General features: G+C 37.6%; 1 long non-coding RNA gene across 1 annotated transcript in view; it reads left to right on the top strand.

The window, feature by feature from the left end:
* The first annotated feature begins 5,920 nt into the window (after positions 1 to 5,920).
* Positions 5,921 to 15,168, top strand: part of LOC148184016 (uncharacterized) — a 56,924-nt gene continuing 47,676 nt past the window's right edge. The window contains exon 1 of the long non-coding RNA XR_015772953.1: positions 5,921 to 6,037. This is a non-coding gene — a long non-coding RNA (uncharacterized LOC148184016). The remainder of the gene's footprint in view (positions 6,038 to 15,168) is intronic.

The raw sequence follows: 15,168 nt of genomic DNA, 5'->3' as shown, positions 1-15,168 counted from the left end.
ACTTCCTTCTGATACTTTTCAATCTAGCCCTTATCATCTTGCTGTTCTCTAGTTATTATATGGAAAAGTATACTAAAAATTCTTCCACAATTTACTTTACTCTTACACCACTACTGTATTTCAGATCAAATGGTCTCCATTCAGATTGTGGAACTTTAATTAGTGTTTTTCTGGTTTGGGCTCCCTACAATATTACTATATGTCCTTTTTGATATCTCTTCCAATTCTCCTTCTTTTGGGGAAGAGAGGTCAGACCTGCTCACAATTTTCACAATACCAGTGAGTCAGGGAGTTAGACAGTGGAATAATCCTGTTCTTAGGACTGCTGGTGTTCTACTGGTTTTTTTTTTCTCACTGTTACAAACTATTCAGATTATGTTTTCATCGAACTATTTAGTAAATCCTCAAGATTTTCATCCTGCCTTGAATTAGTCAGCCTGGAGCAACAGTTTATATGTGAAGTTCAGGTTGTTTTTCCCCATATGCATTTATGTAAGCTGAATTTCAACTGTCATTTCTTTGCCAAGCCATTCATTATCATGAGGCTTTTCTGAAACTGTCTCTCTTCTTTATTGTCTTGAATAGTTTAGTGTCAGCACCATTCTTTGTCACCTCAGTATTCTTCCCCCTTTAATTCATTTATGAATACACTGAGGGCCTCAGGTCCCAGCACAATATCCTGTGGGACCCCTCTGGTTTTTTTGTTCTTTGGCTCTGTTTCTGATCTCCTAAACAGTTCTTTATCCATCCAAGGACATTCCCATGTCGTTTAGATTATTTAAGAGTCTTTGGGTGAGGAACATTACTGAATGCCTTTTGAAAATACAAGTAGACCATATCAAAGGGATACTCCTTGTCCACATTCTTAATTGCTTCTTCAGAGAAATTAAATAAATTAAGAAGGCACAAATTTTATGTAAAAAACCCAGCAAGAAACAAATAGTGTTGACTCTTTTCTATTCATATTCATCCACATGTCCATTAATTTTAATACGTAGGATAAATTCCATTAACCTTTCAGAGGCCTGAGAGGCTCATTGGTGAGGTCTTCCTTGGGCCTCTCTGAAACTTCTAAAAAAGAATTGGTGTCATGTTGGCCACTTTCTAATACCAAAGCAGTTTTGGGTACAAGATGCAGTATACCACAATTAGTGCCTCACTACATTTGAGGTAATCTGAGTTACCTTACAGCTTTAGGGTGAACAGAAGTTGATGATAACTTATAATTAATTTCTTATGTCTTTTGCAAGTTTCTTCCCATGATTTTTTTCCTTCTTCTTTTTGACTTGCCTTACTGTGCTATTTTTTCATTTAGCATACCAGCACTGAAATTTTCTGAAGAGTTGCTTTCACACTTTAAAATATTATTTTATTCTGTTTTCTTCTGGTGCTTTTTGAGACTTTCTTTATGAGCAGTACTACTTTGTCCTGAGAATCCAATAAATGGTGGCTATTCCAAGCTGTGGTTGGAAGCTGCTGATAGGAATGGCTGTAGAACAAAACAAACTAAAAAGAATGACGCAGTGAAAAGGAAGGGAGTATATTTCTAGTGACCAAGCGTCTTGATGTGGCTCTATAGGAGAGCAGGAAAATGTTACCTATGCTCCACCAATGGAGTTTGGATAGACTCATGATATTTTGCTAAAAGGCATACAGGATGTTAATGTAGAGTAGAAAATTGAACTCAGATCTTTAGGGTCCAGGACTGTCACACGGCCAAAGCACCAGATGGATCTCTCTTGCTCTTATAATAAATTCCATTGCTAAGATGATCTTAGTCCTATTAGCAAGTCAGCTTTTTCACTAGAACAGTGGCTTGAATAATATTACAAATGAACTATAAAGAAAAGAAAATAAGAACAGAGAGGTCAGGGCCAGAGGCTTATAAAGAGCACACTTTTTTTCTTAAACATTTGGTTGGTTGCTTTGGCAATTGTGGGAAAAGAGGATTAAAAAGGGGAAATACGAGAGATGCAGCTGGGATGTATACAGCTTCTCTTGAGAAAGAAAACAGAAAAATATATGGAAGTGTGTGGGGAAGAAGAAGTGCTTTATTCTGCTAGCTTACAGTGTCAAAGAAAAAAGGCCCATGTCAATATTTTTGTTTATTCTGAGGATTTAATTTTGTTAGATGCAAATAACAGAAAAACAGACATGGAACAAAAGGAACAAAATGTCAACACACTCACCCAAAGAATTAATTTTATTTTAATTGGCTTTAAGAACACTACTTCTATATGTGAAATTATAGACCTTTATAAAAAGCTAATGAAAAATGTTTACTGGGAGATGTATTTGTTCTTTCCTATGGTTTTGTGTATGGTTCTTACCTATGGTTATGCTATCTGCTGATTAAAAAGCGGGCTGCAGAGTGAAATACTTTTCTTCTGCTCCTGGTTCAGGCACTGATTAGATTGTAACCTCTGGCATGTTACTTTGCATATCCCAGCTGTAGAACTAACTGGAAATTATAATACAACATGAAATATTTTTACTTTATGTGCTTGTAACCATCTTACCTTTAGATGATTGGTCATAAGTCCTCAGCATGTTCAGATTTCAGTATATGTGTGAATTTTTACTTTCCTCTTTTTCAGTAGTAATTCTTTATATGAAGATAAGCTATCTGGACGCACTTTGACTTTCATGGTCTATTTTCCCAGGAACTGGAAACTACCAATTACTATTTTGTATTCAAAGCAGTTTCTTATATACATTTTGGTTCATTCTGGCTTAAATACTATGGGTTTTATGCTTACTTTTAAAAACATTTAATTAAAAGTAAGGAAAGGACTTTAGAATTGTATGCTATTATAAGTGTTCTAAAGTTATACACATTAAATATTTAGTTTTAATATAAAATATTTTAAAATGCCTCATATCTACTGTTCAGTTTTGGATGAACTGTGCCTTGGGCCCCACTGAAATACAATGTAGGAATGGATAGGAAGTTTAGATACAACTCTCTGATATACAGAATTGCTTTAAACCCTTGCTCCTTGTGCTGTCTGTACCTTTGCACAAGACTCTTTAGAGAAGAAAGGAAGATAAAGAGAAAAAAAAGAAGGTATTCAGGTAATTAAATATATGCACTTTTGCACTACAAATATGAATATAATTTTTAGTTGTTGCAGTAACTTGAAAATGATTAGTCAGTTGTGAAATAGCATTTATTTTGTATTGAAGACAGCTGAGCTAGATATTTTTCTTTACAACTCACATCTCAGGAGCATCTTTCTTTTAATGAGTTTACTCCTGGTTTTGTAGATTTATTGTTACATTTTATGTGCTACCAACTTTAGAGTCGTGAATTTGTAGTTACAATCGTCTTTAAAAGTTGCCCATCCTCAAGCCATCAGAAGCAAAGAAAATAATTTCACAGTAGCTGGCAACATAATATATTCTGTTGAGCTTCTATAAATTTCTTACTGTGAAACTCTTTAACATGAAACACTTGTTAAATATGCCCCTGGCCTGATCAAAGTGATAGGGTAATACTGTGAAATGTTGGAACCTTCCAGGTTTTCCCAGATAAAATATAGGACCTTCACCTCTTTCAGTGTTCAGAATAGGACTCTCTTGAATCTATTCCAGAAATGTAAAAATAAATAAAAAATCAATACTTCCTGGAATATAGTACAAAGTTTGGAAGAGCAGCAGAGATAAGTTTCCCATGTGTGAAATCCTTTCACTTTTGTAAAGGCTTTCCTGAGTCATGAATTTCCAGTGAAAATAGTATCAGGAATTCATATAACGTCCTCAGTGAAATGGAGTATATCTCTTTTCCTCTCCTCATTTCACAAGCCCTTCTCTTGGACTGTGCTATTCTGCACACTGAAACCTCTGACAATACGGGAGTTGAAAGCAGGAGAAGCACAGCTATACAGCCTTGATACTCTCTGAGGGTGCCTACTGCTTCTGATGGACAGAGCACACAAGGATATTATTTTTTCTTCAAAGCTCTGGACACCAGTCTCTTGGATTAGATAGAGAATGGACCTACTCTAAAATGGAAACTTTTAAATAGAGTAGAAGTGGTGTTGTTGAGACAAATTAAGACACAGAATAAAACATCTAACACAAAGGCCATGAGTTTAAAGGTATTTTGCTGCTTGCTTTTTGGATGAGCTCCCAACAGAAAAAAAAAAAAAAGCCAAAACAACCCCAACCTAATATTTAGTCTTTTCTTTAGCTGTGTAACAAGAGAATGTGTTGCATCATTTGTCTGCTGTTTCCAGGTGCTTAAAAAAGCTCAGTGGTTGCTCTCACTGAAACTTGAGTGCTGTCCAAATGTTAAAATCAGTTTCTAAAAAGCTTAGTTCATTCTAGAAGGCCATGCCCTATAGGACAAAAACCCAAGGACCCAGTGCCCTACTTTGTCACTATCATTGGCACTTCCCTCTCAGTTTTGTTGGCACAAATCTTTCTGAGACCGTGTAATAAACTGGATCAAGGGTTGAAAAAAACTTTTCTGATGGGTTATTTTGGAGCAGGATTATTTCCCTTTTTCAGTTTAAAATGAGCTACTACAAACAGTTGTGCCATCAGTGGTGAAGGGATACTGCAGCTCGTTCTAGCAGTGAGTGGTGGAGATGGAATATGTCAAACTTCCTTAATTCTGGAGGAAAATGTATTCTAATCTAGGCCACCTGAACACTGGTTAGATAAAGCTGTTGTACTACCAAAAGACCACAGAGGGCATATAGGTACCAACATCCTTCATGCATTGAGTTCAAAGCCTAGGAAATCTCCACAGGGAAAGGACATGTTATGATGTCTTCAGAAAAGCTGTGCATGTTTGTTCATGATTTAAAAAAAAACACTGGAAAGACATGTAAATAATGGTCCCTCCTCTAGAGACTTCACAGTACAATTTGGAAGAAGACAAAATGAATGCAATAATTAGAAAGAGGAAACAGAAAAAGTACAGTTTTGAGATCAGAATCTGGTAAACTGTATCAGGTTGTTGTGTCCATAACCTATCAAAGAAGTCTGTTGCGGTTTAGGAATGGTACTTCCCCATTTAGTGCTTCCACAGAGACTCCAAACCAAGCTGCCCCTCCCTTGCTCACTCCTCGCTTTCTGCTCTTCCTCTCCCCTTCGGGAGGCTGGAGAGGAGTACTTGAGGCTCAAAAGGTAAAGATCACAGGTTGGGATAAGGACAATTTACTGGAAACAGCAATGGGATAAGAAAATTAACAGTAAGAGCAAAATTACTAATAGCAAAGTGTACAAGACAGACAAGCGATGCACATGTGATTGCTTGGAACAGGTGTTACCCGACCCCTCCCTCAGCCCGCTCCCCTTCCCCTGCCCCTGGCAGTGATGTGAGAGAGTGAGCGATACCCGTGCTCTGAAAAGAAGGTGTAAACACCAGTCCAGGCTGTATGTTGATAACTCTTGCTCCGTTTTGAGAGGTGTGGTGAATATATACACTGAAAATCTATGTATGCCTCATGTTTCTAATTGTGTTTGTTCTTATTTCTGAAAATATCCAACATTCTTCCTGGGTAGGGAGCAGGACCATTGGCAAGAAGCCGTGGAGTAAGCTTTCAGTTCAGCTTCCTGTGCTGTACATGTTCTATGAATAAATAAGGCTTCACTGGTTTAGGCTGACAATTTTCATTGTCAAAATGAAATTTATTTGAGTGAATTTATTTGAGACTGGTGCTAGTGCTTGGATTTTGGTTTTTTTAAGACCTGTAGAATAGATGATGTTGAAGGAAAGTGTTGTGAAACAGAACCTGGACTTACATTTTGAGGCTTGGTCTTTCCCTCCTGATCTTCACTTCAATTAGCACAGCTGGGGTGTGGCACTAATCAGATAATCCCCCCCTTCAGCAACACAACTGAATGCTGTTAATCTTTCAAATTGTCTTTAATTTAACACTCTTGTTGGTTAGCTTTGCATGTGCTTCATTAGTAACAAAGTACATCACTAGGGGAAGAAAAGAATAGTTTTCTTTCCTTAGCTGAGAGAATTAATCCTTGAGAAAAATGTGAAGTTGTGATGATGCTGATTCATGTACCACCTAAGGTATGAAATGCAATTAACTTGCTGGATTTTTTTTTTTTCATCTTTACTAGGCCTTTAAAAAAACATTAGTATCTAACTCAAATGAGTTGTGGCTTAAGAATACTGAATGGGGTAAATTTTTAATCTGTCTAGGTCTCATTTATGGTTTGGCTGTTGCTGCATGTGTAGCAGCAGAAGGAACTAGTCTGGTGTACTCGTGTGTACCAGAAAAGTTCCTCTTGCTTGCAGGCACACGTGCATCTGGAAAATGGCTCTGAACAATAAGCACAGAGTAGCTGTAGTTAAGTACAAACTGCTCCGTAGTATTTGTTCCTTCTCATTCACCTTTGTCCTTTTCTTCTTTTTCCTTTTCATATGTAGTACAGTATTTGAGCCAAATTTCAAGTACAGTAAGTACTCTGATATATATCTGTGCTGATAATATGCTAAAAATTATGAAGTATGTCTGTAAAAGCATCCTGCTTGTATGTCTAAGCCAGTGTTTGGTGTTCAGTTCTGACAGGTTTCTGGATGTACTCTGAGGACTAGTTATTCTTAAAGAATAGTTTGTTACAGTCTGATTTTCCTCTGGGTTTTTTGTTTGTTTTCTTTATTGTAGTGAAGCTCATCTCTGCTGAGGCAGGCTCAAAGAGGCAGATTTGTCCAATGTTATAAATGGACTTTTAAGATGAAAGGTTCTTAGTCAGAAATTTCCCGGATCTGAGGTCTTGCCACAGCTGTTCTGCAAACTTGGGTCTGATTTCCTTGTACTATAAAGCATTCTTTTATTCCTTCAGCTTTTTAAAAATATTCTCAATATGAACAAACAAAATTCCTCTCCATGGCCTTTTACTTCCTTGAGTGGCATCATTAACCTTAGACTCCATGACATCTTAAACCTATTATTTATTTTATAGTTTAGACTAAGGGAATAGGATTATATTAAAATTTTCCCCAAAAATGGAAGCAAGAACAGAAAATAATATCGATGCAAATGTAGCTAACCTTTCCGTTGGAATTTCCTGATTTTGAAAGTGGTTTACCAGACTTGGATCAGATTTTGAAACATTTATGCCTCTGTATAACTTTGTATATACACGGATAACATTAGTCATTAGATAAATGTCTGCAAGAATGTAACAGTATGTTCACTTTATTTTTTTTTAAAATTTAATTTTCTAGATTTTCCTTAAGTAAAAAGAAATGCTTGAAAATTCTCTTAAAAGTACTCCAGGTAGGATTGCCTAGGCTGAGGGAGGTCAGTAAATGGGAATCTCAGTTCCCTAAGACTCACTAATCACTAGGAGACAAATTAATACCATGGACAGATGGCACATGCCTGTCCTGTTGTTCCCTTGCCCCTCACTCATTTCTTGCCAAGCTCTGAGTGGGATATGGGAGACTAAAAGCCCACAGGGAAAATGCTATGTGGGGAGAGGAGGATTTGGGGCATTAAGTGTGTTAAGTGGAAACATGTTGCTCCACAGGTTGGTGGTTGTATAGCATGGGAAGATGGAAAGTTCATTTTAGTGCAATTTCAGAGACCTGGATTTCTATGGGAAAGGTTACTCTTTGCTCTTATGAGGACAACAAAATTCAACAATCTTATCTCAAATAGGCTGATCAAGTTTAATCTTTTTTGCTTAGAAATTTTGGGAAATATTAGCTCTTGTCCTGTCTCCAAAAAGGAATGTCTCTTGCAAAGACTGGATCACTTGAAAAAGCTGACTAAAACAGAAAGGTTTTAAAATTATTTTTAATAAGTGCAGCAAAACATAAATCACAGACCTGACTTTTCCAGTACTGCAAAATGTATTTTGTGACTTTCCCTTGTCTCAAGACTTCCTTTAACCCAGCTCTTCCAAACACTTGGAGGATCTCTCCCCTCTCACAGCAAGAATTGTGTAGTAAGGTCCAGTCCCCTTTTCTTTACAGCTGCTGAAGCTGCTTTTTGCTCTGAGATCCTCAGATCTCAACGTGACCCTTTGGGACCAATAGTAGTAGGTGTTAATTGGAACAATCTTTTGGCTGCTGTGATGCACTCTAGGGACAAGCTGGGGTTTAAAAGCCATGTGTATGCATGCCAGATCTGAATAGTTAAAGCAGAAAGTTTGATGTTTCACATTTCAGGCTTTGTCGTGTTTCCCCTTGTACTGATTTTTAAGTGTACAAATGGAATTTGTTTTAACGGGAATCCTGGGCAGGAGCCATGGTGTTCATTCACTTCAGGGTATTGCAGATAACAATAGGAATAAGAAATAGTTTGCTTTTCTCTTTTATTAAAGCTACCCAAAAAAATGTATTTAACATTAATCTGCATTTGTGTCTTTTCAGCATAGTTTGGATAAAATGGGATTCACATTTTATGTGAATGGCACACAAAATGGCACTTTTCAAAAATATGACTTATTCTTCACTTATGGTTGCATTGGTAGCTAGTACACAGCCATTAAAACAAAAATAAAAAATCAGTGTATTTCATCATACTCCCAGTATCTCCCTATTTACTTGATTGTACTTTCTGTTCTTGAATAATGAGAACTTGGTATTTAAGTCTGGCCATCAATCCAGAAAGCATTTTTGCTTTCTCATAGAGATATAAAGGGATTGTATTCCATCCAATAAAGGTTGAGTTTTGACTTATTTTTGGACACTGGTGGGAGATCTTCTGATGGAATGAACAGTGTTTATGAAAGTCTGGGCTTGCCTCTTCTGCCTCTAAGCAAAACCTTTGAGCCTGAATGTCACTGTGGAGCCTAACCTTTGAGGTAGGCCATGAGATGACCAGTGCTGGAGGCTCATACACCCACAGGATTTCTATCAGCCTAGGAATCTGATAAGAATCTGTTTCTACTCTAAGGAGCAACTGTATACACAGAGTAGTAGTGAATGTACTAATTTTCGATGGAAAAGGTTTTAAACAACTCAACTAAATAAATCAGAAAAGTAAAGCTTGAATTTAAAAAGCATTTTGTCAGACTTTTAAAGGTTTGATAATCAACAATTTTTCACCAGAGAGTTTTATGAAACATTTATGTTTGTGTATTTTGAGAGTCTTGGGTTTTTTTTGAGCAAAACACTAAAGATGTTGCTACAAAAGGCTACTTTTTGTAGAAATTTAATTTCAGTGGCAATTTTTTTTAATGACATTTCTCTTTTAATCTGCATTTACCGTAAGCATAAATTTACCACTTTGGATGTGTTGTTTTGTTTTGCTCTACGGATATAAATGACCAAATAAGAGCAAGAACTTTTTTCATCTACCATATAACATTTGTGATTTTCCTGCTTTTTGAAAAAACAGCATTTCCCTATTGCTTAGTTCAGGACAGGAATATTAAGCTTTATTGGAGACCAGCAATATTCAACAATTCAACAGAGCAGCAGAAAGCAAAAAAAAAAAAAAGTAAATCTGCACAGTTTTAAAATTAGTTCAGTCTTAACCCTCCTCACCTTTTAAAATTTCTTTTCTGTCTGTTTACCATGAGTGCTAACTTTTCTGATGGAGTTTATATGGTTGAGTACTCTAAAGAAGATCTCACAATGAACCATAAGCCTTTTGCTAAGCCTTTGTAATGTCCACAACTTTTGATCACATCTTAGAAGAAGCAATTGTGACCATTTGATGATAAATCATTTTCAGGCATGCAGGGGTCCACTGGGCTTTGCTCCCACTCTTTCATCTTCAGAAACTTTCTGCATGGAAATATTTTTTTCTCACTAGAAGTTCAGTGCCTTTGGTGACATTTTAATTTTATTCTTGGTTTCCCCCCCTTGTAACAAATATGTTGTTGCTGAGTTGATGTTGTAGATTGCAGGGACAGAGAGTTAAAAATGCTTAATGCTGTGTGGATTTTCAGGCAGTTAAGCAGATGACTGTACAGCAATGACTTTACTGTCACTGGGGTTATAAAATCTTGGCATCAGGCTAGTGGAGAGACTTTGCCCATCCTACTCTGTCCTCTATTTCCAAGGTGAACTTTGGTTTGCAGAATTGGATTACCTCATAATTGCATAACAAAACCAGCCTTTCAATTATTGCACCATTTACATTTAATAAATTGTGCTAAGTTAGCACACTTTTTTTTCTTTTTTTAGATTTTGCTTTTAATGCATAGTATGAACTCATGTTTCTCATAAATCCTGAGATACTCAGAAAGTGAGATGCCCAGGGGACAGTGGTGGCCCATGATTTCATTTTCATGGGTCATGTTCTTGTTAGTCTGGAGGAGGTAATTTCTGTGACTTGTGTTGAAGACCACTGTGAGATGGGACCATGGGTGAGAATAAACAGATCTGATAGGCACAGAGGCAGGAGACTGGTCTCCCTTTCATGCCCTTTTCACTGCTGCTGTGTTAAGAGGAGCCAGAGAAGCAGTCAGGTTTCTAGGGCATAGTGATGCTTTCTGTGCACACTTCCCATGCTGGATATTTTCTTGCCTCATGCTTTATTCCAGCTTTATACCTGGAGATTGCAGCAGGGGAGAGGGAGAAGGGAACCTGACCTTGGTGTGTTGCAGCAAGTCCTGACCGACATGGGGCTTTAGTGAAGCAGCTGGTGTAGATTAGAAGAGCCCTTGGATTGCTTTCATCTATGGAAGGGCAGGGCTGGTGAAAAACTGCCCCCAGGATAGGAGAAATGCATTGGTTTTTCATGGATCTCATCCTCAGCCTCCTCCTTAATTACATCTAATGAACAATGGTACAGCTGGGAATGTGACCACACACAGTTTGGAGAGTTTCTTTTTGTAACTAGATCTTGGGAAAGATTTCCCTTCAATGCAGAATTTCATGGATTTCCTTTGTGCGAGTTGTGAAAATAAACAAACAAACCACGTCCTGCAGTTGGAATGTTTCAGACACCATGAAATGAATTTGATTTCCCTGTCTGATGGTATACCAGAGGCACTACTTGTAATAGATACCCTAATGGAATCTGAGTACATTTAGGTGTGGTTCTTCCAGTCAAGTATCTGGAATGAAAGTATATACTAAATGCGTGATGTTATTTCTATATTTTTTAATATTTTTAAAAAAAATTTATGCTTACATATATATAATTTAAAATATTTCTTAAATTAATAGGAATTTAGCCACTAAAGCAAATTTAGTGTTTCACGGCACCTGTTTTTAGGAGATTACCAGCTGTTTACCATTTATTGTCCACAGTAACTGCAACTGCTCAGACCTCAGTGTGTTTACCACAGCTTTCCTGAACTGGCTGAGCCAGTTCTGCAATACTGAAGTGGCACTGACAGGTGTTGTTACTTGATTATTACACCTTGTTCAGGCATAGCAGGTTTGCATATTTGTGTTTCTTTTACTGGATTAGCAAGAATTTATTTATGGTAATTTAATTTGGTGTCCATCCCTTAAGTTTCTTTCTTTACAATGACTTTGTCAGCTGGTTTGGTAATACAAATGTAGTATTTTCTTTAGCATGTATAGTACAGAATTGCATTCTCCCACTCCTGGGTGTGACAAAATTCTTATGTCCACAGAAGACGCACAAAAGAACAAATACAGTGTTTTGAATATTTACTAAATATGAGTAGTGAGAAATATTACTCCATCATTTGCAGTCATGAAGGTTTATTGTGGTCTAATGCCCTTAGTAAATAAGAGAGGAAAAAGAAGACAACAGGGATTTAGGTATGTGTAGGGAAGTTAAGTGTAACAATCCATGGGGTTAACTCGGTTTTGCCCCAAGGCCCTTCAGCTTTTTGTGTTACATTTTTCCCCCATGTCAAACTGGTACACAGGGGTTTTATGTAACCTGTCAATAACCAGCAGTATAGGGCTATGGAGCAGAAAACCTTAAAGGAAGTCACATGATAGATGTATTTGAAAAGAGGAAGGACACAAAAAGGTGAGGTTTCATGAGAAGGACTGCAAGCTGAAAGAGGATACAGTGAACGCATGTGTAGTTTTGAAGTCCACAGAACATTTCTGAAAAGCATCAGAAACGCTCCAGAGACAAGAGACTGGGTGACACCATGCAGGTGATAGTAGGGAGTAAAATGTGGTTTTACTTCTTTCAGCATCCATATCCCATTGGACCAGTTTAAATGTCTAGTGTAATTTCAAGTAAGGGCATAGAAGCACATCACAGATGGCTGAACACCAGTGCAGAGCTAGTATTACCTTTCCCTATTCAGGTGTACCCAGGTCTGGTCACATCTCTTCCCAGAGTGAAAAAAACAGCCAGAAACAGCAACATTGTCATGTACAGCCTTTGTAGGATGTCTGAAAGAATTTTCAGATATGATTTGACCTTCATCTGTTTTCCATGGCTTGGTATAAAGCATGGTTTTCCAATGCTTTCTCATTTTAATTTCTGGTCAGGCTAGTGAAAAGATTACACCTTCAACTTCCTGCTTTAAAAATATTATTTTTTAATGTTTGGAAGGTGAGGTAATGTGGAGAACTGAAGTTCAGAACTTTCCTCAGAAACTTGCAAATCATACTCGTTATTAAGATCGCAATGTGTAAATGAAATGCTGCCTTCAGGGGTGACTGAGGAGAACCAGACAACATAAAAGGATTAGTCTGTTCATTTGCAAACAGGTGCATATACACTAGCACCAAGCATGAACTTCAGTGACACAAGTCATTTTAGACCCTAATTTACCTCTGCTGCAGTTTGCTGCTGTGGAGTCTTAAAGGTGTTGCTGGGAAAATTCAGTCACCACTGTGGTTTAAATGTCTCATACACATAGTAAAAACTAACCCTGTATCTATAGATGGCCACATATAAATCATATGTGCAGTAATGCATTCTTTTGCTGACATCCTGGTTTTCTGACTGGTTTTGAATGGCTGAGGAGTTCCTTTCTAATGTTTTTAGATTACATGATAGAGAGGATAGCCTCTCCCTGACAATTCCACCGTTGTCTATGACCATGTTAAAGCTAAAAAGTAGCTGGTCTCCAGAAAGATGTACTGATACCCAAACTGAGGCTTTTAATAATGGCCAAATGTGACTGCAATGATGTTTTAGAAAGAGCAGCTGTAAAGGGAAGACCCTCAGGAAGGGGGTCTGCTCTTGCTGTTCTCCATACTTTGAGCAGCACAAACCCAGTGAAGTACCCAGTGTGTCTTCTCCACGGATCTTAAGGAGACTGAAACACCAAGCACTGCTTCCTAAACGATGTCCAAGTTGCAACCACTCTCCTGTTTTCTCCTCCTGTGATTTTTAACCTTGTGCACTGCATCTACTTCTCCAGTCTGAGAGTTGTTGAAGGTTTGAGGCAAAACCCTTTAAAATCAGGGTGAGTTGTTCTTCTGGCTCTTATCAGGCTTTCTGTTCTTTGGCGTTATGGTAACGTATGACCCTCAGTTGACTTGTAATTATACACTTGAGGAGCAGAGAGAGTGATAGAATGAAGCTGATGTTTCATTCCAGTAATAAGCTGACTGAACTGGGGAGGATTTACTGCAGCTGGCCAGAGCTAATGGCTGTGAGTATTGTGGTGGCTGAGAGTTCCCTCTCATGTGTGCAGAAATGCTGAGGAAAAACTGACTCCACCAAGAGTCAAAACATATTTACTAGTGGGAATTAAAGGGACCATGTGATCCAAGGATGTGTGTCTGTGCTGGAAATGCTTACAGACAAGAGATGAGGAGACAACATACTGGAAGTTTGGGTCAGGACACACAAGCTGCTGCTGAAAGGGCCTGTCCACAGCTGGCTTCTGCACATCCAAACAGGGGATCTCCTCTAAGAGAGAGGGATCTTCTTTCCCCATTACTTTTCCCATTGCTGGTCTTCCAGTTCTTTGATTAAGTGAGCAAAAAGGGGACCTATTTACATGCAATGATCAGTTTAACCCTTTCTGAAATGGGTTGGGTGCTGAGAATTCCCACTGAAAACTCCCTACAACGTGAGTGCTGTGCCCTTCCTCTTCCAGCATGCTGTGATCCCTTTATTTGTATAGAAGGCTGGAGTAACCTAAAAGCTGCCTTGAAGCTTAATAAAATACCATTAAACATGTAAGCCTCTGATCTTCACCTTCATCCACTGTATGCTCTCTATAATCAACAGTGATTATATAGCAGTGCCTGTTTTTTCTCTTCAGGTGAAAATGTTAACTATGTTGAGGCTGTAGACTTTCTTTATATATTTTGAGGTAAACTAATGTGTTTGGCATGGATGGCCATGTATATTTATGTTGTCACCTAGTAGTGACAGATTTTGTTCTCTGAGGTACACAAAAGAGAAAGCACTCAGGCTTACACATTTGCAAGTCCTATAATTATTTTTGTGTTTATTGTAGCTTTGCTTTTGTTCTGTCTTGGATCAAAAAGTAGTGTATTAAAATCGAAGCATCAGCCTATGTGTTTCTTTTGTGAGACACAAAGGCACATGAATAAGTATATAGGGATGAATATCCATGTACCTTGACAGAAAAATACACTGGACGTGTGAGAAGTTAAGAACACCAAATATTCTATAAAGCCTATCTGTTCTCTATGCAGTACTATGCAGGAGGCACATGAATATTTCAAGTATAGAAATCTCCTTTAGGTGATTTGTTGCTCCTTTGGTGCTTTTACATAAGCAAGTAGCCCTGGTAGTTGTGGATGTGCTTCAATGATAAATAGACATAATTTTTTTCACTGCCTGAATCTGAGACAAATGAACTTTTGGGTGAGGACAGCTTGCATGATTCTGATAACATTCTGAAATTCTGTTCTGCTTTTTGAATGTTAGCTTTCATTGAAAATGGTACTATGTTATAGTTCTTTCCAGTCATCAGAATTTGCCATAAACAAGAATCCTGCTTAAAGCCAAATTTGACTCTCATAAATCTGGAGATTAATTTGTCCCATTGTACTATAGGCAATTACTGTTATATGGATTTTTAATCCATAGGGAGGTTTTTTCCTCTACTTTTTTTTTGGATTGGGCTTTGTTCTTGGGCACGCTCTCTTTGGTATTCTATTGTTATAATTCAGCTGTAGGTACTCTCTACTGCTTTTATTTCTAATTTTCATGGATTTAATTCAGAAAAAAAAATACTTGGTATACTGTGATGAATTTTGTCACTAGACTTACTTAATATTAACTCATGTATGCTAGTAATGCTGTGAAATAATTTATAAAATTGCTACATGCAATATAAAAATTAACTTCAGAGCTAAGTAAAAAA

The sequence above is a fragment of the Pseudopodoces humilis genome, chromosome 7 (genome assembly GCF_049639895.1).
Source record: "Pseudopodoces humilis isolate 2021_Gansu_Grassland_sample_001 chromosome 7, ASM4963989v1, whole genome shotgun sequence".
NCBI classification, from domain to species: Eukaryota; Metazoa; Chordata; class Aves; order Passeriformes; family Paridae; genus Pseudopodoces; species Pseudopodoces humilis.
The sequence above is the reverse complement of the archived record's forward strand: the minus strand, read 5'-3'. Positions and strand labels throughout refer to the sequence as shown.